We start from the raw sequence: 19055 nt of genomic DNA on the forward strand, positions 1-19055 counted from the left end.
TGAAAAATGGGACAGGGACTCTCACACCTCCCGAGTGGCTATGAGAACTAGATTGAGATAGTGAATACAGTCAGCCCTCGGTATCCACAGGGGATTGTTCCCAGGACCCCCTTCAGGTAACGAAATCCATGGATGCTCAAGTCGCCTATACCAAATGGTGCAGTACGGCTAGCCTGCTGTATCCGGAGAGATGGAGGGCCAGCGACCATGTAAAATAAACCTGGAGGCTGGTACACAGTAAGTAAATGGAAGCTATTTTATTAACAGCATTATTTTTACTGTTCTCCTTTAGAAATTTCAAACAGGATATATCACAGCGCAGAGGAACTCTGAGCGTAAATCCCTTCTTAGTTTCTCGGCAACATTCAAGACCCATCGTCCCCTCCTTGAGAAGTGTCAGAAGGGCTTGGGAGAGCTTCTCCTCAAATCAGGCTACAGCAGTGCCCGGGCACTCACTCCACATTTCTGCAGCCCGCCCCACTCCCTGGTCCTGGTTTCCCTCCTAAACAGGGAATTACCTTCCCTAATCCTATTGCTTTCAAGGGGGGGTCCATGTATCACCACGTTTTATAATACCACGTAAAGGCTTTACGGACACCAAAGCATTCCTCAGACCCCTGAAGGAAAAACATTTACCAAAGCTTCCTTCAGGGGGAGTTCAGAAGAGCAGATCCTTTACACGCAGAAAGCACTGCCCACCACCACTGTCCTCCTGACCCCCTCAGGGGTTCCTGCTTATTCATATTCTCTTCCTACAGGCCACAGATGCCGATCGTCCCTTTCTCCAAATTTAAGGGTGAATGCTCTTCGTAAAGTACCCAGAGACATTTGACACCTAACATAATGACATTAAGTTGTGTGTGTGTATAAAATAGCCAATAGGACAGTTATTATTCCTGTAGGGAGGTATAAAAATGAGTCAGTATAATTCTCTTCAGCAAATCACTTACTAAGCACTCATTCATTTGGGTACTTTTTATCGAACAATTACTGTGTGTTAGATGCTGAGGAGGATACTAATACTAATCAGGCATGGAAGAAACTTCTGTATGCTGACAGCCTAATAAGAGAGCCGGCGCAGGTAGAGCACATGTATAGGTATATCTTTATATGTGTACTAATATGTATATATGAGTACGAGGAACAGACAGTAATGCCAGAAGAAAGGTTCGGATCAAGTGTTACAGGAGTTCAGACAGGGGACACATTCACTTCAGCTGAGGCCTGCCCTCACCACCCTACTTACTATCACAACCTGCTCAACGCTCACACTTCTAATCTGCCTCTTCCTGCTTTCCCAAGGTACTTATCCCCTTGTGGTATACCATACAAGTTATCTATTTATTGTTTTTTTATCTGTCACCCCCACTAGGATGTAATCTCTCTCCATAAAGGCAGAGATTATTGTCTGTTTTGATATATCCCAAGTACCTAGAATAGAGCCTGGCAGATAGTAAGCACTAAATAAGTTTCCCTAAATGAAAGACAGGCAGAACAAGTGTGAGAGACAGCCAGGCATCCATGCATTCATGGAATAAGCATCTACTGAGTCTCTTCTCTATGCCCAGCATTATGCTAGGCCCTGGAGATGTAAAGGAAGGACACTCTGCTACCCCTCTAATGGCTGGCAACCTGGACAGAGGGCAAGAGCTTCCTGTTTAGATAAACAGCGTGAGCAACGGCTCCAGAGACAGAAGTTTTAAGGAAGGTGCAAAGCGGCGTGTGATGGGGACTACAGCTGCAGAGTCACCGTGGGCACCAAGTCCAGGGAGTGAGAACCCCTGACGAAGCAGTCCATGCTGACAGCTGAACCCGTGCAATCCTCAGCGATAGAAGCTCTATTTTTAAATAACTCCCTTCGATATAGACATAAGACTCCATCAAAACCAAATAAATCAGACTTAATCCGAGAGGTGAAGTTCAGTCCTTACAGCCTGTGTATTTTTCAGGCTTCATGCTTTGCCTGTCTTTAGGTCACAGAGGAATGCGTTCACACATGCAGACACATACAGAACACACTCAGGCTGCTTCCAACTTTGCACAGATTATTCCAGCCAAGGGAGGAGAAGGCCAGGTGAAGTGAATACACCTGCCTGTCTTTAATTGTCCAGCCACCTTGAGAGGAGTAAGGATTGCTTATTCAAGCAGCACATTTCTGGAAAGGTGTGGGCTGCAGCTCCAAGACACCATCCGACTCCCCCCACCTCAGACCTGAGTACAACCAGCCATCAGGACCACTTGCTGGGCCTTCTGAGGGCCGAGCTCAGAGCCAGGCACAGGGGAAAGTCAGAAAAGAAGTAGAAGAGAGAGTCTGAAAAGCTCACGTCTGACCCCAAAGAGGGAGAAGGGAGATGCTACAAAAATAGATGCTTATAGCATAATTAGATTGGATGGCTATACTGAGCTCTGGAAAAAAAATAGCATATAAAAATAATTCTGTTAGATGCTGACTCTCCTATATATAGCGAACACAAATAATCACCCATTTCCTCAGTTCACCTGTTTTCTGAGTGCCTGTTTTTAAATGTTGCATTTTCTTAAAAGCTCGCCTCAGAAGCAAAAGTTCTAGCGGCAGTCACAGAGGAATGTCCAGCCATCAAGGTGAGCTGGAGGTCCCTGCAGGGGGAGGGGAGATCGGAGGGGGCTTTTGCAGGAACTAGGTGATTCATCCACAGGGGCCGTCAGGCCACTTGGGCAAAATCAGAAGCATGCATTCCAACTGCTGGTGCTACTGGGCTCCCAGTGCTGTTTCCTGGGACCCCAGAGCACTCTCTGAACGTTCCTGCCCCTCACCCCCTGCACCCGCTCTGGAGCTCCTTAACAGCATCGCTATCAAATGCCCGGGATCAAAGGTGGGAAGAGACTACCTACATTATGTGGTATACAGTCATTCGAAGAACACAAATCTCCAGGTAACCACGTGGTCCCAGGTTTGACACGCTGTCGAGGGTGCCTTTCCCTGTGTGTCCAAGTGTGACTGAGAAACCGCAGTCTCTCTTCCTCTAAGCAGCTCAGCCAAAGAAATGAGCCCCCATAACACATCAGCATGGCTGCCCGGGCTGCGGCTAGGAATGCATGGAGGGAGGGGCCGGGCAGATGTGAGAGATCACTCTTCTGACGGACGACAAAGTGCTAAGAGACTTCCAAGCCGAGTCTTGTCAGGAAATGCAACCTGGTGTTAAGCCTTGTAATTCTACCCAAGAAGCCTCATTTCCCATTTCTTTTTAATTGTTTCCTCCCTCTGTCCATGGGAACAATTTAAGTCACTCTGATGCCCCATTAACAGCCTATTGGATGACAACAGACCAGAGAGAGAAGACATTCCAGAAATAGGAAACCACCGTGAAAAAGGCCTGCTTAGAGTTTCATCAAGTCTCGGGTAGCAGGACCACTCCCTGGTCATTGAATTGTTCGGAATGTAAGGGACTCTGAAATAGCAGTGGAATATATTTCTGGTGGCCTTCCGGCTGCTCCAGACAGGGCGTGTGGGTTGGGTCATCCACATCCAGCAACGCCTTGAGTGCCTGCACCATGTTAGGCATTGACCATTGCTAAGAGCTGATATCTGGTGGACCCTTACAGGCTAGATACTGGGCAAGTGCTTCCTTAGGATACATTATCTAATTTAATCCTCCCAAATATCTGTAAGCATCTTTCCATCATGGCTCCCAATTTATGATCAAGATAATGACGGCGGGGCTTCCCTGGTGGCGCAGTGGTTGGGAGTCCGCCTGCCTGCCGATGCAGGGGACACGGGTTCGTGCCCCGGTCCGGGAAGATCCCACATGCTGTGGAGCGGCTGGGCCCGTGAGCCATGGCCGCTTAGCCTGCGCGCCCGGAGCCTGTGCTCCGCAACGGGAGAGGCCACAGCAGTGAGAGGCCCGCGTACCGCAAAAAAAAAAAAAAAAGATAATGACGGCACTGAGAGGTTAAGTAATTTTCCCAAGATCACAGAGCTGAATCCTGGAAGAAGCCAGGATGGAGCCCAGTTCATGCTCCAGCTTTAACTGCTACACTCCACAGCCCCTAAGAAAGATGCCCAAGGAAGATTGTGCAACCTGCCCTGAAAGTCTGTTCCAGGCTTTGCCCTCAGAAAGTCCCTCAGAGTGAATTTAATTGTCTCTAACTTCCCTTACAGTGTATTTCCTCCTGCTCGGCTGGAGAAGAATGAGGCAGGGACAGCTTCTGAGAAGAGTGAGGAAGGAGGGGGGTCCCCGGCGGCACTCTCCCCTGAGCAGAGTCCTATTTACATCCTGGTTGAGGTCCCCAGTCCTTCCCACACTGGGAGAGCTCAGGCTCATTTGCCTGCCGATAAGTCAGAATTCTGCCTCTGTTGCAACACTTCCGGCATTTTGTCAAGCTGACCCCGCTCCCGGCAAAGGACGCACTGTGCTTTTGTGTCCATTTAGATAAGAGGCTCTTAGGCCGACAGTGTTTTCCCCACTTTGGAACCTCCACCAACCTGGGGGTTCAGTTCTGCTCAGCACTGGCTAATACCACAACCTTAAGCAGCTCTCTAGGTCAATGGAACAGGCCTGAAACACAAGATGCTGTGTCCTACAGCACCATCCACTTGTTCCCCAGGTCTGGGATGGGGCCCAAGAATTTGCATTTCTACCAAGTTCCCAGGGGATGCTCCTGGACCAGGGACCCTGCTGCCTCCCGAGATCGCTTTACAGAATTCTTGGTGCTGCGGTAGCACCAACACACCATTCCTATACATCCCAGCTCCAAACAATTCCGGTACAACGTGCTATTTAAAACCTCAGGAGCACAGATAGGTGTGTGAGCTAAGAGGTAGAGGGAGTGGAGAAATGATGACACTGACCCCAGGCTGAATGGCCATTTACGAATAAACCGCTCAAGGCCTGGGGGGACGGAACGAAGAGTGAGCTGAAAGGGTTTTCAGAGAAAGCCTTGTTTACAGCCGGGCTTTCCACCTCCTTACTAAGAGTACCAGAGTTGGTCTGGGCAAAGCCAGCCCTGCCCAGCCCAGCCCAGCGCCTTCTCTACTTCCTCAGGAGGGAGTCAGTTGACCTTCCAGCCACAGCTCAGTGGCTGCATTTGCATTCTCTTGCCCGGGCAAGAAGGGACGGATGGATGGTCTCCCTGTCTTGCCCTGCCAGCTCGTTAGCATCCTTCACTGATGTCTTGCTTGGACCCTGGATTTCAGGATAAATCACTGAAAGGAAGGGATCTTGTCTCTCACCTGCAATCACTGACCCTTCTGAAAAGCCTGGAGGTCAGGCGCTAGAAAATAGAGTAGGGGCCTGACACAGTCCACCCAGGGACTCAAGCTTCTCTTGTCTTACACAAGGGGACGTTGCTCCCTCTGAGTGGAAATCCCTTTCTCCTTGGCCTCTTGGTGAACTCCTAGGCTTCCTTCAAAACTCACCTCAGGCCTTTCGTCTGTGGGAAGCAATCCCTCCGCGCGAGGTAGACTCTGTCATCCCTTCCCCTTTGCCTTGGATGTGCTGCATTTCAGGCTTCCGTGTTTGCAAGTCTGAGTGACAGGAGAGGAATTACTAGCCTCTAAGTATTTGCAGCCTGGCTTCTCTCTCCGTATCAGCTAAAAGGCTCTTCCCACTTGGTTACCACCTCTCTCTTTCTCTCTCTCTCTCTGGGCATAGTGATCTCCCTTCCCGGATTCTTCTTTTCTGTGATGTAGAATCAAAGCTGGGAGAGAAAACTGAAGAGACAGAGGAAAGAGGTGTTGAGAAGAGATGAGAGGTGTGTGGACTAGGGCTAGGAAGATATTTTCTCTAAGACAGAAAAGGAAAAATTGTATAGATCGGGACAGTTTTCAGGAGTCTTTTAAAGAAAGAGTGCCAGGGCAGGCTCAGGGTGTGAGGAAGTGGATTAGAAAAGGGAAGAGGCTGTATTGAGGGGAGCTCTGGGTGTCCATGAGGATTCTAGTTACCAAGTTTGAAAGTACAAGTAATGGACTTAGGTTACTCTGAAGTATCTTTTGGTGGCTGGAACCCGGTCTGTCTGATGCTGCTCTGGGACTCGACCACATGAGTTATGCTTTCATTGGGTCACATCCTTGGGCTTCGCCCATCTTTCACTTTGCTGTTCCCAGTGTCTGGCACAGAGCCAGTGCATAAGAGATGCTCAGAAAAGTTTAGCTTTTTTCTTCCCTTCTTTCCTTCTGTCAACCCCGAGCAGCCCATCAGGCTGAAATGATGGCAGAATGGAGCAGGAACTGACAGGGCAGCTCGGGGGAGAGAGGTAAATAAAACATCCCACTAAGTCTCCCTGGACAGAGCGAGAACCAGCTGCATATTGCTGATCTTGGCTGGGAGCCCACCATTTACCAGCCCCCTCCGGGCCTCTGGGGTATGGCTAATTAAAGACATGGTTACTCATTTCATTCCCAAGTTGCTATTTAAGGAAGTAGAATCATGCCATTCCTATAAGGCCTCTGACCCTACCCTAGAGGCAAACAATGCCGGGGCTTGTCCGAGTGGCTGTAAGTACAGAGCTGTTGGGAGAGACCCGGGAGGGGGTGGAGGAGGGAGGAGACAGGAGGCCCTACCACTGGGCCAGCTGCTGGATTATCCCTCCTTCCATGCCCTCCTCTCTCCCTCCCCATAAGTGGCCGGGATCTAGTGACAACCACTCCCTGAGCCCCCTGCCAGGGCAACTCCTGTGTTTTCTGGACACACTCAGAGTCACACAGCTGACTCAGAAAAAAACACTAACAATCTCATTTTGGATTTCAGCAGCAACTTGGAACATTTGGGATTTTTCAGTTATTTTTTTTTTAAGAAGTGAAGAAAACATTGCTTTTAACCAACAGACTTACTGAGATCTGCTCTAAGTCAGGCCCGGTGCTAAGCATTGGGAAGAATGAATAAAAATAAGTCCTGCCCTCAAAGAGTGTCCAGTCTGATAGATGAAAGAGATGCATAAACAAATAAATTACACTAACATGGAATAAGTGTAAAGGTAGAGTTATGTGCTAGGCACACTTCAGAGAACGTGGTGATAACCTGTAACTGGTAGGGAAAGAAAGGTGTGTGGAGAGGGGGTGAGGGTGGGGAGATCTGAAGTGGGTTTTGAGGTGCAAATAGGAGTTCATCAGGTAACCGGGAAGAACATCCCTAGCAGGGGATATTCAAAGTCATTTAAATCATGGAGAAACAGGTTGAAACCACTAGTTTCAGTGGGTCTCAAACTTTCCTAACAAATAACTCATACAGAAGATTAGAGTGAATGGAAGTTCTCAATTTATTATTGAGAAATAATTGACATACAGCATCATATTAGTTTCAAGCAGCAAGAAATTTCTTAGACTTTTTAAAAAAATTTTTAAGCTGCACAAATTATGCATTATGGTTTATGTCCCACATTTCAACATTAAAATAAGGTTTTCAATTTCTAGCAAGATTATTTAACTTTCCAAACATACATTGTCAAGTAAACTTGATCGTCCATGAAAGGGGGAAGATCTACATTGACCCCCTGAGGGAGAGAAAGGTAGTTTGTACCAGCTTGAGAACTAGAAAGCCTTTAAAAGAAGGTTGGAGACCAGAGCTCTGTCTCTGAATGTACAAGCGACATTTCACTCTCATAATTAGTTGTTGGCTGGGTTTGACCCCAGTTACAGTATTTTCCAAACACCCTTGTAGAAGTAAGTTTGGCCTGGTGCCTGATGAACCATCCTGGTTTTTGCAGGAATGGAACTGTTCTCCTCACCCTTGCTCAGGCCACCACCCTCTGGGCTGTAGTGTATGTGGTAGGGGTGTGGTGCCCGGGGAAAGAGATCACAGGCTAGGAAGGCAATGATTACCGCATGGAGATTTCAGAACACAGAGGAAGATAATTCTACATTTGTGCTAGAACATTTCAAACAGCAAATTGAACATTCCCATTTTCTTTCATGCTAGGGAACACTTGGCATTTCGTGTTCATTGTCAAGCGGGAGGCACAGTACAGCCTTTGAGAGGGTCCTGGGGAGCCCATCTTCACCCAGAGCACAGGATGAGGCAGCTCACCAGTCACCATGTAACAACCCTTAATTTAATGATGCTGGGGGAAAGCTGAAGGGAGAAGATCTATTTTGTTTCAATACAAACCAGACTCTGAGAAGCCCTAGCACTGGAATAACAAAGTTGCTTCCTCCTTACAGTGGGGGGATGGGAAATTAAGCAGAAGGGTGCATTGGAGGATAAAGGACAGGAAGACAAGAGTGTCTGGACCCTACAAAGAACCTTCTATTCTTTACCCATTATTCTAATTTTTCTTCAATAAATCACTATGACTTATATGGGCCCATGGAATTTTGTAATACGTTTTGTAATCAACTTGTTTCGTAGACAGGAGTCCCACCAGACAATATTGGCCCAGGCTCTGCACATGCTAGGGGCAATCCTGCTGGGCACCCTGTTTTGTCATTTTTTTCCAAAAGCTTCCCAGTTGATTCCAGTTTTGTCCCAGAGCCAAGTGTCCTTGTACCAAAGGCAAGCAGGTAGATGTCCATGCCCCTGGTTTCCGCTAGCAATGTCGAAGTGCTCCAGGTGGGGTTAGAGGACGAATTGTGTCGTTTCCCCCCTCCACCCCAGAATTCGTTTGTTGAGGTCCTAACCCCCAGTACTTCAGAATGTGGCCTTATTTGGGTATCGGGTCATTAAAGATATTAGTTAAGATGAAGCCAGACTAGAGTAGGCTGGGTCCCCTAATGCACTGGGACTGGTCCCCTTATAACTTTGGACACAGACACACAAAGGGAGAGCAGCATGTGAACATGAAGACAGAGACCAGGGTGATGAAACTACAAACCAAGGAACGCCAAAGACTGCCAGCAAACCACCTGAAACAGATCCTCCCTCACTGTTCACAGAAGGACCCAACCCTGCCGACACTTTGATCTTGGACTTCTAGCCTCCAAAACTGAGACAATAAATTTCTGTTGTGTATGCCACCCAGTTTGTAGTACTTTGTTATGGCAGCCCCAGCAAACTAATAGGGGGACGGTCCTCAAGGGAACCGAATGGAAGTTCAGTAACAAAGGTTGAAAATGGATCGAAAGCAAAAACAGAAAACAGAAGCAGAATCTCTCCAGGTAATGGGAGAATTGAAAATCATTGGAAACTATCTGGAAACTCAGAGAACCAGTGTTTTGTTTTTCTTTAACGCACTTAACTCTGCTGCAGGAAGCATCATAAATCTCAGTGAACAGTCCCAATCTGCTGATAGCTGGTGAGAAAGCAGCTGTCTTGCTTTGTATAAAAGCTCCTACACTTCCTTCACTGCCTTGTTCGTTTCAGCCTGTCAGGCCAAGGAGAGATAATTGCATTAAATCACCTGGCAACTTAAATGCTCTCCTTTTTAGAATCAAAGAAGCCTTTCTCTTTAATCAATTAAAAACCTGAGGTCTCCCTGGCAAGTGGGAAAGCCTTAGAATTAGGGGTTGGCCAGGAGCTGGATTCAACAAGAGAATTTCTGCATACAAAAGGAAGCTTCTGGTGGGCCCTAATCAGGCCCCTTGCAGAGGAACCCACTTGGTGTCCCAGGGGGCCCCAGACAACCGTGCCCTGTCCATCTCCCACCAGATACTGAGTCCTTTGAGGGAGAGGACTGTGTCCCTCACCACAGGCCCTATTTTCATGACTGTGCCATTGAATTCTCCTATCCAGCCCCTTCCTGGGGCACCGAGATTGTTCTTCCTCACCTGATTCCCGTATAACAGAGACAAGGATAAACAGAGCTTGCAGCCTGCAGGATGCAGAGAGAGGGCAGGAAATGAGCATCTTAACAAGGCATTCGTGGCCATTTTCAGGGTCATGCAAGCCAGATAGAAAGATGATAAACAAATTTAATTAGGGTCAGTGAAAGGAGAATGGGTGTTGAACTTAGAAATTAATTTTTGTTTTTGAAGATGTAAAAAGAACCTTGGAGTCCTTTCCTTCTTTTGACCTATGGAAATTGTTCTCTAACTGAAGAGCCTGGGACTCACTCATCTTCCTACATGAGATGTGAGCAGATCTAGGGAGCTTTAGATAAGGCTTTTAAAATAAATGCAAAAGAAAGAAACACATGTCTTCCATCCTGACAGCTCTTCTCTGGTCCCCTCCTACTCTAGGACTTTTCAGTGGGTAGACTTGGAGGGGGGAAAAAATTCAAATATGCAATTAATTGTTCAATCCCAAGTCAGTTTCATCTCCTAGCTCTTTAGCAGGTTGCCTGCCAAATCGACCACTATCCACCACTGTTCCCTAGACATGCCCTTGTTCAAATATGTGAACACCTGGTACCCTTCTAAGTTGAGCCCTGCTCCTCTACTGACTGACTGGATCTCCACTGCTGAGAGGAAATTCGGCCTTGTGTAAAGGGCTTCCATAATAACGTCTCAGATTTGAGTCCAGGTCCTTCCCTGGTGCAAGTTACTTGACTCTGTAGGACTTGGTTTCCTCTTCTAAGAATGGAGAGTCGAGTGGCTTCACAATCTTCTTGTGAGGATCCAGCAGAAGAATAATAAACAAAGAGTGCTCCTTAGATACTGTGTCAGGAGAATAATAAGTAAAGCAAGCTCCTGGTGTGCTCCTAATAGATAATAGATAAAGTTCCTGGTTCACTATAGTAGGTGCCCAAGAAAAGGGCCTCCATGCCACATTGTCTTCCCTGCAGCTGAGGGTCTGATCCTTCTCCCCCTTCCATACGGACAGGGGATGAGACCAGTGTTCTCTATTCCCCCTGCCCCGACCCCTCTAGAGGTGGCTCTGAGCCTAGGCTCCTGTGCTGTGCCTTCTGAGAAGGGAGCTAGTGTGGATAGAGAATGAAAAAAGGCAGAAGATTAGCCCTTTCCATTTCCATTTCAGAGAATCAAACAAAGGAGACCCCGTGTGCTGGACTTTAGTTCCAATCAGGACACATGGGTGGAGTGCAGACCACACGTCGAGGCTATGCTAGGGCCTGAGGATGAAGAAATGAGTAAGACTTGGTCCCTCCTCCGGCCTCTCTAGATCTCCACGTGCCGCTGTTTAAGAACGCAAGACGTCTTTCAGTACATCCATTTCCTAACAAACTGTCACGATTCCATATTTTATTACACTACTTTGGTTTATTTTTATTTTAACAAAAAGATTTATGTGTGCCAAAGAAAAACACATTATTTTTTCTACTCTCTTAATCCCTAAACCTCATTGACTTTTAAGATGGAATTAACTTCTAATGATATAAACAGGAAGTGACTTTCTTTTTAAGTTACTAAGTAAATAAAGCCAACCACGTTCTCCTTGTGATCATTTGACAAAATAGTTTTTAAGTCCTGGAGAAGAACTTGTTCTCGAATTGACTAATTAAAACTCACTTAATCTAATAAAGTAGATTGTTTATGGACCCCCTGTAACAGAGAAAATTTTATTAATTTGAGTTGAGCTACAATATGAACGTAGAGGAAATAACCTGCATTTTGTGAGGAGAACTAACATGCTATATGTGGAAACTCTCACTTATCCACACCGGATCTTCAACTGACCCCAACAGCTGTGTTTACAAAAAAGCCTCCACACGCCCTCCACCCCCTTTTTAAAAATTGTTTTATTTTGTTACTTTTGAAAATTTTTATTTATTTATTTTTGGCTGTGTTGGGTCTTCGTTGCTTCGGGCTTTCTCTAGCTGCGGTGAGCGGGTGCTACCCTTCGTTGCGGTGCGCAGGCTTCTCATTGCGGTGGCTTCCCGTTGCAGAGCACGGTCTCCAGGCATGCAGGCTTCAGTAGTTGCGGTATGCGGGCTCAGTAGTTGTGGCTCACGGGCTTAGTTGCTCCGCTGCATGTGCGACCTCCCTGGACCAGGGATTGAAGCTGTGTCCCCAGCATTGGCAGCACACGCCCCCTTTGACGGGGCGCTGTCTTCTCCAGTTAGGAACTGGAAAGCCAAATCCCCTCATGGATGGCTGGTCATGTTTTTCCTCTGGGAAGACAGCATTTGCTTCCCCGCTCCGTTTTCCAGGTCAGAGTGATCTTGTTCTGACACTTCCTCTCTTGTGCAGCGGTTTCCCATTGAAAAGTGAGAGCATTCTGGCCAGCCGGCTTTGCCCATGCCAGCTAAGGGAGATCAGGGCAGAGTGGGAGCCGGCACAGCCTGGTAGTCCTCCCACGCAGAGGATGCGGCACAAAACCCTCCCTCCCAGGACCCCCAGAAGAGTTGCTGACACAAGAGTGGATCGTCATTTGGGTTATGGGGCCTCTAAGAACATGCTCCTCGGAAAGTCACGTGTGTGTGTTACTTATGTATGTATCTGCAAAGACACAGCCGTGACTCTCTCTACACGTTCAAGAAAGAAGCTTCAGCTGAGGCCAACAAACGTTTCCCTAGACCCTAGATGTCTCTAAGGAACTTGCTTTAATTAACAGATCAGAATAGTTTGCATTTAACATATCAAATAAATAGATGATAGATACATAGGTACATTGATTGATAGATAAATGGATAGATGGATGGATAGATAGATAGCTTTGGAAGTCAGATAGACCTAAGTTTATACCAATTATTGGCTGAAGGAGCCAGTATTAAGTTTCCCTAAACCTAAATTTACTCGTCTATAAAATGGGTTCAATTACCTCTCCAGACAGTTTCAAGGCATAAATGAATGAGTGTATGTCAAGTGCTAATTAACGTAACTGCCATAAAATAAGCTTCAGTAAACAAGAGCCATTACCAATTTCATTCTTATTGGAGAACAGTTAATTGGGGGCATGTCTTTGAGTTCAGGATTTCAGGTGCGGAGAGACAGACTGGTTTCATGGGAAGGCTCTGATACACCTAGGTGTAAATGGATACTTTCTGCAACAATGCACAGCTTAAGCGGGGCCAGTCACCTGGTGGTCAGATGTTTCCCAAGTCCTGAGGGAGAGACGGTTCTTCGGGGGGAACCCAGCTTGGTTTCCTGGTTCAAAAATCACACCTGTGAAACTTGATCCAGGTGGGAAGTTCTTCTGGTTGAGTCTGCTGAAGCAACGGTTGGTTATCAACTTATTTCTCTGGGTCACTCTGAGGTCATCTCCTTAATTAATTTAAAGGCCAAGGGAAGTCAGAAAACCTAGCTGCTCAGCCTTTGCCTAAAAGTCCATCACAGCAGCTCTCCTGTGTTCACTGCATACGTACTTGGTGCCAGGCACCATGCAAACAGCCTTATGGCCATCAGTTTCTTTAATCCTCCAACAACCCTCCAGCGGGGCAGCTGCAATAATCCCCATTTATGGATGAAGAATCTCAGGCTTGCAAAGTCCAAGGTCACAGCTAGTAAGTGCTGGAGCCAACACTGCAGGTAAGTGAGGGAGCTCTGCCCACCTTCACAGAAAACCATTCATCCTGCTTCTCTCTCCCCTGTCACGTGTGTTGATATTGCACCTGAGAACAAAAGGTTTAAGATTCTGATTTTTCTCCCCTGCTAAAGAGCAGCACAGCCTATTGTAATCAGGCTCTACCTTGCTCCGGGGTCTCTAGACTCTTCCTCCAGTCCTCTTCATAGGGCATCTCTCTTTACCCCAGTCCCTGCTCAGGATTCTTTCTGGCCTTTCAAAAAACAACTGGCAACAATTTAGCAACTAGTTTAAATCCCTTTAGTTTGGCTAAGATGCCCCTTTTCAGGGGGACCTGGTTGGAGCAAGAGTGCCACCTGCTGGAATACTTGGGTCACTGCCAACACACATTCCTTGGGCCAAGGTGGGCAGGCGGGGTGGCTGAAGCTTAGCAGAGAGGGAGTTGCAGTGCAGTGTTCGTGCTGCCCAGACCCTTCCTGGGCAGCTACGAGAAACACTGCAGTTGCAGTGTTCGTGCTGCCCAGACCCTTCCTGGGCAGCTACGAGAAATAACTCGTGTCCGGGCACCAACTTACTGAAACTCAAAGTCTTGCTCAAATACAAGTTTGGGACTTTCAGGGAGTCCATTTCTTGGCTCCAAAGCCTAGGGCTGGGATAAGGGTAAGGCGAGTGGGGCAGGGCCATTCAAATAGGACTGCATCCCATCTTTGTTGAAAATTGTGAAGTTTTGTTCATCGTGGGTTTTTGCATTTATTTTGACCTCTTTTAAGTGCGTTAAAATACGACTTATCTTGGGCTTCCCTGGTGGCGCAGTGGTTAAGAATCCGCCTGCCAATGCAGGGAACATGGGTTCAAGCCCTGGTCCGGGGAGATCCCACATGCTGTGGAGCAACTATGCCGCTGTGCCACCAACTACTGAGCCTGCGCTCTAGAGCCCACAAGCCACAACTATTGAGCCTGTGAGCCACAACTACTGAAGCCCACGAGCCTAGAGCCTGTGATCCACAACAAGAGAAGCCACTGCAATGAGAAGCCCGCGCACTGCAACGAAGAGTAGCCCCCCCCCGCTCGCCACAACTAGAGAAAGCCCATGCGGAGCAACGAAGACCCAACACAGCCAAAAATAAATAAAAATAAATAAATTTAAAAATGTATATATGACTTATCTTGATTACTGAGTTGTTTGGCGGCACACACTCTCGCTTACATTTTACACCCACTGCAAAGCCCTCATTTGCCTCACGCTAGTATCGGCCCTGCTGCAAAAGGATTCAGTTTCCTTTCAAAGCTCTGTCTGTAGATAAGCTACACTCAAGAGTCTCCAGGCCGAACGCCCACATCAGGTCACCAAGCAGCTCTGTGTCTACACTGGGTCATTCCAGTCCCCTGACCTGCAGCCTGAGGCCAGATGGGGAGTTCTTTACCTGGAGTGTATGGGAGGGTTTGGGAGGGAGGATAGTTCTGGGAACTCCCGAAATTTTATGGAAAATGATGTGCATTTGCTGGGGAGATGGTTTATCACTCTCCTTCCAATCTCCAAGGAGCCTTGACCCCATAAAGGGTAAGAATCACTACAGTCTTTATAAAAGCTTCAGGCTTTATCAAGGGTCTATGCAGGCAAGAGCAACAAGAAATGTCTTCCCGTGTCTGCCCTTGTAGAACAAGTGTCAGCTGCCTGATCTGTGGTCTATAAACAGTGTTGGGCAACCGTGATACAAAGATCCAAGTGTTTCTCAGAGTTTGGAGAAGGGAAAAATTGCACTCTTTTGATAAACTGGAGTCTCAACTGGACATTGAGAACTGAATAGTTCCTCCTTTAACTTTGCCTTCCTTAACTTTCACTCCCTGCTGAAAATCTCTCTCAACCTTGCCATTGTTTTCAGGCACAGCTCTTTTGCAAGCTCCAGACTCTCCTCTGGAACAGCCTTCCACCCTCTTGGCATCCTTTACCCTTCCTTCAAGATCAACTTTCTCAACATTTCCAGGCAGGGCTGGGCCCTTACACACTCCCGTTACCCTGCAGATGACTTTCCTCCATTGATTTGCATATTGATCTACCTTGCCCACAAGACTGTGAGCCCAGGAGGGTAGGAACCCAGTCTTCATTTCCATAGCCCCAGCACCTGGCACAGAGTCAGTGTGTGGGGAAAAAAAAAAAAAAAAAAAAGTTGGATGAATAAATAAACAGATCTGTGAATGAATGAACAACCCCCGCCCCTGCCCAAGCCTTCTGATCCTAGATGAGGACGACAGTGAGGCTGCATAGACACTAACAGGTCATTGAGCCCGGCTGAGCAGGACCTCCTCCGGGAGCTCCACCCTGGCTGGCTGCAGGCCCCCGGCAGCTGTGCGCTGAGATCACACCGCAGCGGCCCTTCGCAGTCACTGCTACAGCCGGCCCCCTCGCCCTGCTTTTCCTTCCTTTTGCTGCTCCCTGGTCCAGAGCAAGAAGTAGGGAGACACTAACTGGGGGGAATTCAGGGGCGAGAGAGTGGTCGCTGCAGATGCCAGCTGTGCGCCCGGCAGGGTCCGGGAAACCTGAATCTTCTCCGTGGTTCTCTGTCCTTACCATAGTGAGGACCCAAACGGAAAAACTATTTGACTCTTTGGAACTTACTTCAACGGCAGGAGAGAGAGAGCCACATTTCATGCCCAGAAATGCATTGTCCATGAACCTAAACAGCTCGTTTTTCTCTGCTTCCTCCCACCGGAATTAGAGTCACAAGAAGTCTGATAAAATCTCCGAACGGACGACCGCTCCAAGCGCTGCTGGTCCCAAACATGGTTCAGAAACTGGAAAGAGAGCAGGGAGGAGGGGCAGCCTCATCAGCTGCTTCTGTTCCTACTCTGAAGGCGGCACAGGCCTCCGAGGAAAACCCTAGGCCCGAACATAGCTGTGGTCATCACTGAATCGTTAGACTGGCCACAAACGAGAGAAAAATTTCAAACAACAAGGAGGATTTTTCCGTGGTCTGCTGAATGGGGTTGGTTTCTCTTTATGTTTTGGTTCCTTCTGGTGGCAAGGCCTCACCTACGTGGTTTCCTCAGCTTGGGCTGCCTTCCCCAGAGAGCCACACGAGCCCTACACAGCCCCCAGCGTTCTCCCCAGGAGCTCTCCTCAATGAGGCAAAAGATTTTTTTCTTAACGTAGGTAAATCCGGAAAAGACTCAGGGTTTTAAGTCATTGTTTTGTAAGCAACCATTGCACCTTCTCTTGTCCGCTTCTCAGAATTACTGTTCCCTTCTCCGAAGAACACAAAAGGCCACACAGGAAAAGAAAGGACTGTCCCAAATTTATAGCTGGGAAAAGGGAAATCTGTTACTATTTGTCCTCAAATGTTCACCCAGTCCAAAGTCCCCACCTCCTCCGGAAGTCGGGTAGAAACAGGCCACTTCTCCCAGACCCCAAGGTTCTCTGTCCTGCGCGTGTCTTTTCGGTCGCCCTAGATCTTAGATCTTTCTGTTCCCTTTTGTACATACTAAGCGAGTAATAAATATTGATCGACTGATAATAGCCAAGTCTAAAACCAAGGGCATTTTTATAAAAACAGAAACCATTTAGGAAGTGTTACTCTAAGCCAGGCCCTTTATTTCACGTTTAATCCTCACTGCCATCCTGTAAGGTAGGTGTTTTGATTCTGTTTTGCAGATGAGAAACGGAGGCTCAGAAGGATTCTGCGGGTGTAAGCAGCTCCTCAGGGGCGGCGTTAAGCTTGCGAGACTGTCTGACTTACAAAGCTTTGCTCTCCATCATTTGGGAGTTCCCAGTGTTTCAGCAGATGGCCCAGAGAAGCTTTCACTTACTGACACGAGGGACTTAAGGGATCAGGACACCATGTAAAATGTAGCTGGGCCCAGAGCAGGGAGAAGCTCCCTATATGCTAGAGGTGCTAGTGCTTTTCCTGGCAGAGCTGCACGTCCTGCCCAGGCCAAGCCCTTGTTTCTAAAGTTCTGCCATTCCCTCCTAACCATAAGCAGCTCTTCTCACTCCCGTCCACCTTGGGTGGGTATCAGACTAACCCTTGCTTTGTCTCCTCCAACTAACCAGCCCTGTGCTGAGTGTGTGGCACAGTGTGGTGGTTCTGAGGATGTGTGTGACTGCTGACACTCTCTACAATCATGCCCATACCTGACACCTCTGAACCTATTCCAACATTCTCTACTATAGAAGACAGACTGGACCTCAGAATCCTTCTTAACACAGCATTCCAGGCCTAGCCACTACCAATCAAGTAGCCTTGCCCTGAGATTAAGCCTATTTGTCATCATTGGCATCACAAGTAATCAATAAAATTTAACTTCCATTTCCTTCTATCCTTCTTGCCTGCCTTCCCCAGCATTTCTGGGATGGATAGTGTGATGGACGGATGGATGGATAAAAAAAGAGAAATTGAGTTCTCATCTTACAGAGGAGCCCTGGTTGGCACCACTCTTAATTCTGCTGACTTCACTCAATGCCAATGCCTCCTTGACAAAACTTGCTCTAGCATGAGGCATATTTTGTGGCATTTGTTACAGGAACTGGTGAGATTCCTGGGTCACTTGGAGGCCATGGAGGGTCCTCAACGTCAGCACTTTGCTTCTCACTCAGTCTCATTTCCTCCCCCTCTAACATATGCTTGAGCTTAAAAACATCCACTCACCCCAAACTTCCTTCTTCTTTTTAAAGCTCGAGCTGACAAGAGAAATTTCTTCTCCCACTCACCTTTTTTTTTTCTCTGCAGGGGAAAAATACAGCTCCGCTGTGGGGTGTGTAGGAATGGCCAATTAAAAACTCTTCTGCGTCTTTGGAGCGATCGGCATCTTTAACCTATGCCATTAGCTACATGGAGTTTCTGAATCATCCCATGTTTTTCCAAGGCCCTTTCAGAAGCCCTGACTTCTGGTTTTGAACCAATCCAATGATATCAGGATATTCCTTCCCTTAGCAAAATACCACTCCGTGTTCAAGAGGAAGGAAATGTTAAGAAATTCTTATTCAAGAGAAGAGGAATAAAACAGCACTTACAAAGCAACATTTTTGAGAATTGAGTAGAAGTAAATCAGAAGCATCTGGACTGTGTGCTGTTAAAACATGCTTTTGTTTCCCTAGAAAGGAAAAAAAATACTTGGAAAATATACCTTTTATAAAATGACACGTATTGGAAAATAGCTGAAGATTTTTCAGAAAATCAAAATGTAGCATAGATGGCCCAACCCTAGTTATAAATATCCTGGAACCAGCTGGGGAGCAAAATTAGGCGGTAAAATGATTGTATCATTTGTTGTTCCAAGCTGGAAATGACACACGTACACACTGCTATATTTAAAATGGATTACAGGGACTTCCTTAGTGGTCCAGTGGTTAAGAATCCACCTTCCAAAGCAGGGGACACGGGTTCGATCCCTAGTCAGGGAACTAAGATCCCACAGGCCGCAGAGCAACTAAGCCCACGCGCTCTAGAGACTGCGTGCCACACTAGAGAGAAGCCGCACCGCAACTAAGACCCGACACAGCCAGATAAATAAACAAGTGAATAAATTAATATCAATAAAATAAAATACAATGGATAAGCAACAAGGACCTACTTATAGCACAGGGAACTCTGCTCAATATTATGTAATAACCTAAATGGGAAAAGAATTTGAAAAGGAATAGATACATGTATATTTATAACTGAATCAAGTTTCTGTACACCTGAAACTAATACAACATTGTTAAACTATATTCCAATATAAAATAGTTAAAAAAAATAGAAGAGGAGGGAACACTTCTAACTCGTTCATTCTATGAAGCCAGTACTACTC

This window comes from Lagenorhynchus albirostris, chromosome 4, assembly GCF_949774975.1.
Source record: "Lagenorhynchus albirostris chromosome 4, mLagAlb1.1, whole genome shotgun sequence".
NCBI lineage: Eukaryota > Metazoa > Chordata > Mammalia > Artiodactyla > Delphinidae > Lagenorhynchus > Lagenorhynchus albirostris.